Genomic DNA, 9,650 nt, shown 5'->3' with positions numbered 1-9,650 from the left:
CCTCGCCCGGCTAGTTTTTTGTATTTTTTTAGTAGGGACGGGGTTTCACCGTGTTAGCCAGGATGGTCTCGATCTCCTGACCTCGTAATCCGCCCGTCTCGGCCTCCCAAAGTGCTGGGATTACAGGCTTGAGCCACCGCTCCCGGCCCATCTCAATTATTTCTTAAGGGAAGAGTAAGATTGCCCAGGAATACAGAAAGCATTAGAAATAAAAGGAACACAATTCTAGCAACTATTGCTAGGTAACAAACTGCCCCAAACTTTTTGATACCGAGAAACAGTCACTTTACTATTTGTATGGCTTCTCTTAACTAGGAATTCAGAAAGGACACGGCAAGGATAGCTGTCTCTGCCTCATGACACCTGAGGCTTCAGCTGCGATGACTTATAGACTGGGAGTGATGTCAGCTGGGGACTGAAACCACCTGCAGCCTCATTTACTCCATGCCTGCTAGTAGATGCTGGCTATGAAGTGGGATCTCAACTGGGCTGTAAACTGGAACAACTATATGCTTGAGCTTCCTCAAAATTTGGTAGTTGGGTTCCCAGGGCAAGCATGCCAAGAGAACTAGATTACCTTTAGTGTGACCTAGCCCTGAAAGTCACAGAGTATCACTTGACTTCAGTCACAAGCTGGCCCGTATTTAAGGGGAAGAAACACAGACGACCCCTGAATGTGAACATGGCAAAGCCACATTGTAAGAAGAACGCGTGGATGGGAGATATTGTTGCAGCCATCTGTAGAATCACAAGCACCATGCGTATGTCCATGTGAGAAAATGAAGTTGCATCTAGGTAGTTGCAGGGATTGACCAATTCTGACTCTCAAGAGTTTAACACTTGAACCATTTAGCCTGACAGTTCCTTGCATCTGATGTCCCTCCTTGCTCATACCACCTCTCCAACACTCCCTCATCTGCAAAGTCTGCCTTAGGTATGACTCTTCCATGAGGACTTTCTCGCAATCGATAGCCCTGGCTGTTAGCTCCCTGCTTTCTTAGCAATTATTGTGTGGGGTGTTTTTACCTTGTGAAAAAGCTTCAGGTTATGTCTGGCTGGCTTACAGGAGAAAAAATAAGCTTTATTCCATATTTTCCTGTGCTACCTAGTGCAGCTTTTACATAAAAACCTAGTGTCTCCTCCCTTCAAAGGCCAGGCTTGAAGAATTGTGGATGCCCAAAAGGATATGGGGACTTTACTATGATTGAGTGTCAATAGCACAGTCTGGGACAGAAGGGGAGATTTGCCATCAAACAGGGTGAGCCGCTGACATTAAGCTCCCTTTCCACTGTGTCCGTGACCCCCAGTGGCAAGGACTGGGCAGCTGAGGTGGGTCCAGTAGGAGGAATGGACAAGCTGCAAGGGGCAGAAAGGACACTGCTAACTTTCAGGGGTCATGCGGTGACAGTGATCCCACCATTTGTGGTATTAGACTTCAACCAGGTCTTTCAGGATCGTCATGGCAACTCTGTGCTGCCTAGCTGAGACGAGACAGGATTCCCTTAGTAACCAAGGAACCCGGGAGATGATGCTTAAAATAATTCTTTATGCCCAGGCAGAAATAAATGCCTTTGCAGTTTTAGTAACCATGAAGCATCATGGGGCATGGCTTTCACTGTCCCTTTATTTCAAAATGGAACAAAATGGCTTTTTAAAGTGGGAATTTCCAACCCAGGTCCAAATGTATCTTTGCTTCACAAAGCACATATCCCGCTGAAGCCAATGAATATCATACCTGAGCTTCTGAGACGAGCTTCTGGTCACGATTATATAAATTACCTTGAAATAGACCAGGCACTCTCTGACTGAAATCACTGTGCTTCATCTAATCTCTTTTTTATTTCCTATTGAAATCTCAACCAGTCTCTCAGTAGGGCAAACAGTTATGCTTGGCAAGAGTTTAATACTTTAACCATTTAGCCTGACAATTCCTTGCATCTGATGTCCCCCCTTGCTCACATCACCTCTCCAATTCTCCCTCATCTGCAAGGCCTGCCTTAGGCCTGCCCCTTCCCATGAGGACTTTCTCATAATCAATAGCCCTGGCTGTTAGCTCCCCCCTTTTCTTAGCAATTATTGTATGGAGTGTATATTGTATGTGTGTGTATAATGTATGTATTTATGTTCTTGCATGATATCATTCTCTTTTATTATAAGTAATGAGAAGCCTCAAGCTTCTAAATCATGGCTTCTCAATTAAATTGCAAACTCTTCAAGGGCAGAGTTGTAGGATATGGTTGCTTGGCCCTTCCAGGAACCCCACATTTATAATAAGAGCTCCAGAAACACTTGGAAATCTTAGAAGTGATGGTTGCAGATGCGTGTACTTTGTGCATACACTAACAACTGAACTGTTCATGTTGAAAGGGGGACTTTCATGGTACGTGAATTATACTTCAATAAGAAAAAACTCAAAAATATGTGGAAATCTGGTATGAAATACTGAGAGAGTAGCCAGAATTATACCAGCAGGAGTAGAGGCAACCACAGAACTATGGCTTGGGTGAAAAGGCCTGAACTTTGGTTACCAAACATCTAGCAAAAGGAAAAGTTTCTGTCTTGCCCATCGGCATGCTTCTGCCTCCTCCACCAGCAACATTAGCAGAAGCAGAGGGCTTAATATTGATATACTCATATAGTAGCCAAGAGCTTTTTTTTAAAACCCAGACAGGTCTGGGTTCAAATCCTATTTTGTCACTATTTCTATGCATCTAGGTGAATCGCTTAGTTTCTCTACGCTTCGTCATCTTTAAAGTACGATAAAAAAAAAAACTTTCTTCACAAGGTAACAGTACAGATGAAAGGAAACAATGTATATAAAGTGTTCTACACAGTACCTGGCACATAGTAAGAATTAAAATAATACTGACTACAATTATTAATAGTAATATTTATATTCACTTTCTTTTAGGTATTATAATCATTATGAAAAATCTCTCAAAAGAAGACATTCATACAGCCAACAGACACATGAAAAAATGCTCATCATCACTGGCCATCGGAGAAATGCAAATCAAAACCACAATGAGATGCTATCTCACACCAGTTAGAATGGCCATCATTAAAAAATCAAGAAACAACAGGTGTTGGAGAGGATGTGGAGAAATAGGAACACTTTCACACTGTTGCTGGGACTGTAAACTAGTTCAACCATTGTGGAAAACAGTGTGGCGATTCCTCAAGGATCTAGAACCAGAAATACCATTTGACCCAGCCATCTCATTACTGGGGATATACCCAAAGGATTATGAGTCATGCTGCTATAAAGACACATGCACACATATGTTTATTGCAGCACTATTCACAATAGCAAAGACTTGGAATCAACCCAAATGTCCATCAGTGACAGACTGGATTAAGAAAATGTGGCACATATACACCATGGAATACTATGCAGCCATAAAAAAGGATGAGTTCGTGTCCTTTGAAGGGACATGAATGCAGCTGGAAACCATCATTCTCAGCAAACTGTTGCAAGAACAGAAAACCAAATACTGCATGTTCTCAGTCATAGGTGGGAATTGAACAGTGAGATCATTTGGACACAGGAAGGGGAACATCACACACCGGGTCCTATTGTGAGGAGGGGGGAAGGAGGAGGGATAGCATTAGGAGATATACCTATTGTAAATGACGAGTTAATGGGTGCAGCACACCAACATCGCACATGTATACATATGTAACAAACCTGCACGTTGTGCACATGTACCCTGGAACTTAAAGTATAATAATAATAAAAAAAAGTAAAAAAAAAATCTCAATTCATCCTTTTCTAACTTTCTCATTGGTGTTTTCAGCATGAATAATTCATCTTAATGTAATCATGCAAGACTCCTAAGAAGATGTTAGGAGACCCTGTTGTCATTCTTTTGGCCTCTAGTGTCCTTTATCTTCACATTTGCCAGCTTCCTTTTACTACTATGGAAATACAACATATGCAAAAGTAATGTTTTCACTGTTTAAAAACATCAGCAGCAGCATCATCGTCATTAGCTGCACCAGGAAGCCATGACTCCTTTCTGGACAAGATGCACTTGCCTCTCTTCCTTCCATCTCTTTCTTGCTCCTTGAAGTTCAGAATCCCTAGTCCAGGAGCATTGCAGAGAATGCCAGGCATGAGTCTGCAGACTTTACTTTAAAAGAAAACAAGTTCCTTCAAGTGAGTTCATCATGATGGGAATGATAATCTGTTTAAGAGAATGTGTGTTCTTTGGCAAAGGAACTGCTGTTATACCATAACAGTAGTAATAGTAGTAAGAAAAATACCAATAATAAATTTATTTTTGAATTTATTTATGTAGTGCCTGGTGTTATGCTACATGTTTTGCAAATATTATTTCATTTCATTCCCACAACAATCTATGAGGAAAGTACTGTGGCTGGAGAGGTTAGGTAAATTGTCCAAGACAACACATCTAGAAACATCCCTCGTGAAGCCATTTACCTAGTACAACCTGGTTTAGACCCAGGGTCTCCTAATTCACATTCTTATTATTTCCACTACATGTGATCCTCGGCCTTTGAGCTTGCTGTTTTGGGAGACTGAAAGCAGAATTGTTCATAAAATGTCTCCTTGCTTAAGTTATGGCCAGAAAGGAAGGGGAAAATAATTTTAAAAATGAAACATCAATTAGATTGGAAATGTTCACATGTAAAATGTCATCATGAGTAGACAAGTCCTTTGCAAAAAGAAGCCTGTGACTTGGTCAGAGAAGAAAATAAGATATATCAACATTGATTCTTAGGGAAATAGACTTCATCATCTAACCTGGACACTTTCTCCCATGAGCACAGGCGAATGTCCCAACATGGGCACACGGGAGGTCTCAAGCAGAAAAAAGGTGCTGGTCACAGTGGATACTTTCTTGGACTTTAAAGCACAGTGGTCTTCTGCGGAGGAAAATGAAGCCAGCATGGGGGACAAGAAGCCATTCTCCCTCAAACCCTCAGTTTCCCCCATCAAACTTCTAGCAAATTTAGAAAACACCATAATCACTGTGTCCTTCCTGCTTCCAGGAATATGAGATTTTATTTTACTCTACCCATTGAATTATGCATGTAAGTGTGAATAATCTTATTCCAAATCCTGAAATAAAAAATGTAAGGAGCCATCATATAATGCACACCAGGGAAGTAGTAAGGAGTGGTCAATAGAAAATACTGGAAAGGCACAGGGTGGATTTCCCAGAGATGGAGGAGAGGAGGACACTATAATGGTCTGTCCTTTTGCCTTTTCTCTGCAGTGGCAACTCAAATGATTTGATCTAGGGTACAGTAAATTGAATCGCCTCTGTCTCTTTCCCTCTTTTCCATCTCATGTAAGAAAGTGAAGTACAGGTTGGTGATTGGGCAATGTTTTTGTCTTCTTCAACAAATATCCAAACACCTTCTGTGTTCCAAATCCTATGTGCATCTGCTGTCTACATGCTCTCTGCTAGCTATGTGCTTAGTCCCACGGGGAAATCAAAGATGAACCTGTTCTCCAAGGTTCTAGGGCAGAATACTTATAATAAAACATTAGATTAGCAATATCATCATATTAATTTAGATACTTCGTTTTGCCATAGCGATTAGAGGACCAGAAAGGAAGTCACGGGAATGAGTTCCCTTTGTTGCTGCTGGTGGAGAGGAGGAATGGCCGTGCAGCACTGCCTCTGTCTACCTCTGCCCCACCATATTTCTCTCTGCCAAAAGCCAAGTTATATTAGTCAGAAATATTTATTTATTTATTTATTTATTTATTTATTTATTTATTTTTGAGACGGAGTCTCACTCTGTTGCCCAGGCTGGAGTGCAGTGGCGCGATCTCGGCTCACTGCAAGCTCCGCCTCCTGGGTTTACGCCATTCTCCTGCCTCAGCCTCCCGTGTAGCTGGGACTACAGGCGTGTGCCACCACGGCCGGCTAATGTTTTGTATTTTTAATAGAGATGGGGTTTCACCATGTTAGCCAGAATGGTCTCGAGCTCCTGACCTTGTGATCCGTCCGTCTCGGCCTCCCAAAGTACTGGGATTACAGGCCTGAGCCACCGCACCCGGCCGGAAATCTTTAATTGCAAGCAACAAAAGTCCAACTTCAACTGAATTAGACAAAAGAAAATTCATAGGCCTTTGTGGCTGAAAATTTCAATGGTAGATCTCACTTCAGCCAATGCTGGATCCAGAGCCCAACTGAGGCCATCAGGATGCTATCTTATTCTTTTCTCAATTTTATCTCTTACGTTCTGCTTTCTTCTGTTTTGGCCTCATTTCCATGGGGTGGCAGGATGGCCTCCTGCACGCGCAGATTCCTACTCTCACAGTGTAGTAACCCCCAAGGAGTTCTATCTCCTAAGAGCTCCAGCAAAATTATCCAAGCCCAAAAGTCCTGGGTTTGAATTATTTGGCCTGGCTCAGGTCAAATGTTTATCAATGAGCTAGTCACTGTATTGAGGGCCATGAAATGCTATAGGTTTTTGCATTTTTTCAGCTTGCTGTATTTATTTATATATTGGCAACCTTTTGCCTCTAGGCTGTACAACTTGCCCATTACGCTATAAATAACGACTTATAGACACTTTACGATATGCCATATACATTGATATAGCACTTTGAAGATATTATATTCTTAAGTACTCAGAAGAACTCTAAGAGGTAGATAATATTGTCTTCATTTTACAAGTAAGAAACCTGAAGGTCAGAGAGGTTAACTAAATTTACACATTCTCTGGGGAACCTGTTTCTGCCTGACACCAAAACTCTTGGTCATAGTCATAATGATTCTGCCTTCTTTTGGAGGATCAGATCGGCTTGTTATCCATTCTTGCTAGAATAGACAAATGTACTTTCTAGGATGGGCTGAGATCTGCAGGAAAAAAATAAAGACTAAATCCCACGGGTGGGGAAGCTCAGGTAAGCTCATTTTGATCCTAAAGATACTAAAAACAAAACATAGAATAGGATGGTAATTTCTCAGCTGTGGCTATAATTTAATGATATTTTTAGTCACTTTCAATTCTTTTGCTTAATATTAAATTCTAAATGAATTAGTTTAGATTATGAAATTATTTTCTCAGTCTAATTCAGTTCCTGTGCGTGTACATATTTTTAATATCCCACACTCCATTCCATCTGGGTTTGACATTTGGGGCCCTGATTGCTTTCCATGATGCAAGGATTGCAATCCCAGTGGATCCCAGTGTTGCCAAGGATTACCTCTGGGTTGTTAATGAATACAGGCAAGTCCTTTTCAGCATTTTTATGTGACTTGGAAAAATCATTCAATATGCAAGAATGAAGAAAAAAAAATTTCTCTTGAAATATACCAAAACTGTTAATCACCAGTAAAAGAAATTCTTGTCTTAGAAACTACTCTGGCGATCAGGATGGGAACATTAATGGGGAAGTGGTGTCTGCCTACCTTGACTAAGCCCTGCCAAACTCAGGCATGCTTTCAAATTTTGTAAAAGTGAAGGCTAATATATATATATGCATGTATGTTCTATATACCTAAAAGAACACTGTGTACTGTAAGCTACCATTATATTTTTTAATTTATTTTTTCCCTCGTAGATTCCTGGGCAGCATTAGAGAAATTATTTCAGAGCTTGAAGCCATGTTTACTTTTTAGGAAGAAGCATTTTTTGTTCCATCAACAAGGCTGGAGTTTTAGAATCCTGCTATGTTCTCAGGAGTCACAAATAGGAATGGAATGGCAGCCTGGTGCACGTTTATGAACTTACACTGGGGTTTCAAAATTAGAAAACACTATAAGTTTAATAAAATAAGAAATGCCTACAAAACTTCAGTGTTTCTAAGTAAGGTTCATTATTGTATTATACATACTAAAGACCCAAAAAGGTCAGGATCCCACACACAGTTAAGAATACCAACGTTTCTTTGTGATGCTCTGTATAACTGCAAATGGCAGAACAACCTTTAAATTAACAATATGAAGAAGACTTAGATGCATTTTGGCACTGAAGAAAAAAGGATAATGGAATTGCAGGGACAAATTTGTCTTATTATTGGCAACTATGAAATTTTTTAAATGAAACCTTTGTAAATGTTTAATGAGATTTTTCTTTTTCTCCTGAGTTATCACATTAACAATATATTTTATAGCCCATGACTTCTTACAGCAAACGTAGGATTCAGTTTTATGTTTATCTCTTTTGCATCATAATTTCCTTTGTTCACTCCAAGTTTTCAGGAAAGCTTTGTTAAATACTACTTTCTGTTCTTGGTTGCCCTTTGGGGGATTAAGCAAGGAAAATGTGTCCATGGTAGTGTGGTGGGTGTAGGGTATGATTTAAAGAAAAATGCAGCCACCTAGAAATCTGTTAATGTGATACAAGGGCAGGAGATAATTAGCAGAGGAACCTGGAACCACATCCAAAGTGAGAAGTGAGGATGGGTTGGGAGGCAATCCAGGTGAGTGACTGGGTGGCATGCTCATCTAATAAACTGCGATATTAGAACATTTTGTTGTGTGTTATTTTAGTTGATGTGAAATTCACATAACATAACCTATATAACATAAAATTGGTCATTTTAAAGTGGAAAATTTAGTGATATTTAGTACTCTCAAAATGTTGTGAGCCACCACCTCTATCTAGCTCCAGCAAAATACCCCAATAGGGTGATAACATTCCTGTCGGGGTATTTTGTGGGAAGGCTGGAGTAACTTGGGGGCCATCTGAATTACATAATTGCATTACATAAACCTTGGGAAACTGGTCACATTCTCTTGTATTACAATTTTGTTGTACTTAATAATGTTTGCCTGAAAATCTTGGTGCTAAACTGAGAATTTTGGTGTAATACCAGAATTTGATTTGTGCTTGCCAGCCATATTGCTTTTTTTCCTTTTTCTTTTTCTTTCTTTCTTTTTTTTTTTCAGACTGAGTCTCACTCTGTTGCCAGGCTGGAGTGCAGTGGCGTGATCTCGGCTCACTGCAATCTCTGCCTCCCAGTTTCAAGTGATTCTCCTGCCTCAGCCTCCCAAGTAGCTGGGACTACAGGCACCCTCCACCACGTCCAGCTAATTTTTGTGTTTTTAGTAGAGACGGGATTTCACCATGTTGCCAGTATGGTCTCGATCTCTTGACCTCGTCATCTGCCCACCTTGGCCTCCCAAAGTGCTGGGCCAGCTATATTTCTTAAAAGACTGCACTGAGAGTCTATTGTAAGTGGTTCCCCTCCCACCAGAAGGACAACTTCTCTTACAGATTTATTTCGGCATGCTCTAATCATGTATTGGGCACTAAATAGGGTCTCAGTTTAAAGGTAAGACAGGGCTCTGCTCTCTGGGAGAAACTAAGATACTAGGTGGGGAGAAAGGTTCTGACAGAGGTATGCACAGGTAAAAAGGGAACCCACAAGATAAATATTTGGTCAAATCTAGGGTAGGGAAGGGAGGTCTAGGAGGGCTTTTTTTTTCTTTTTTCTTTTTCTGAGATGGAGTCTCGCTCTGTCACCCAGCCTGGAGTACAGTGGCACGATCTTGGCTCACTGCAACCTCTGCCTCCCAAGTTCAAGGGATTCTCCCACCTCAGCCTCCTGAGTAGCTAGGATCACAGGTGCGCACTACCATGCTCCTCAGCCTCCCAAACTGCTGCGATTACAGGCATGAGCCACTGAGCCTGGCTATGCAGTCATCTTTAACCTTGTT

The sequence above is a fragment of the Colobus angolensis genome, unplaced genomic scaffold, assembly GCF_000951035.1.
Source record: "Colobus angolensis palliatus isolate OR3802 unplaced genomic scaffold, Cang.pa_1.0 Scaffold129, whole genome shotgun sequence".
Lineage (NCBI taxonomy): Eukaryota > Metazoa > Chordata > Mammalia > Primates > Cercopithecidae > Colobus > Colobus angolensis.
This window is presented reverse-complemented; position numbering follows the sequence as displayed.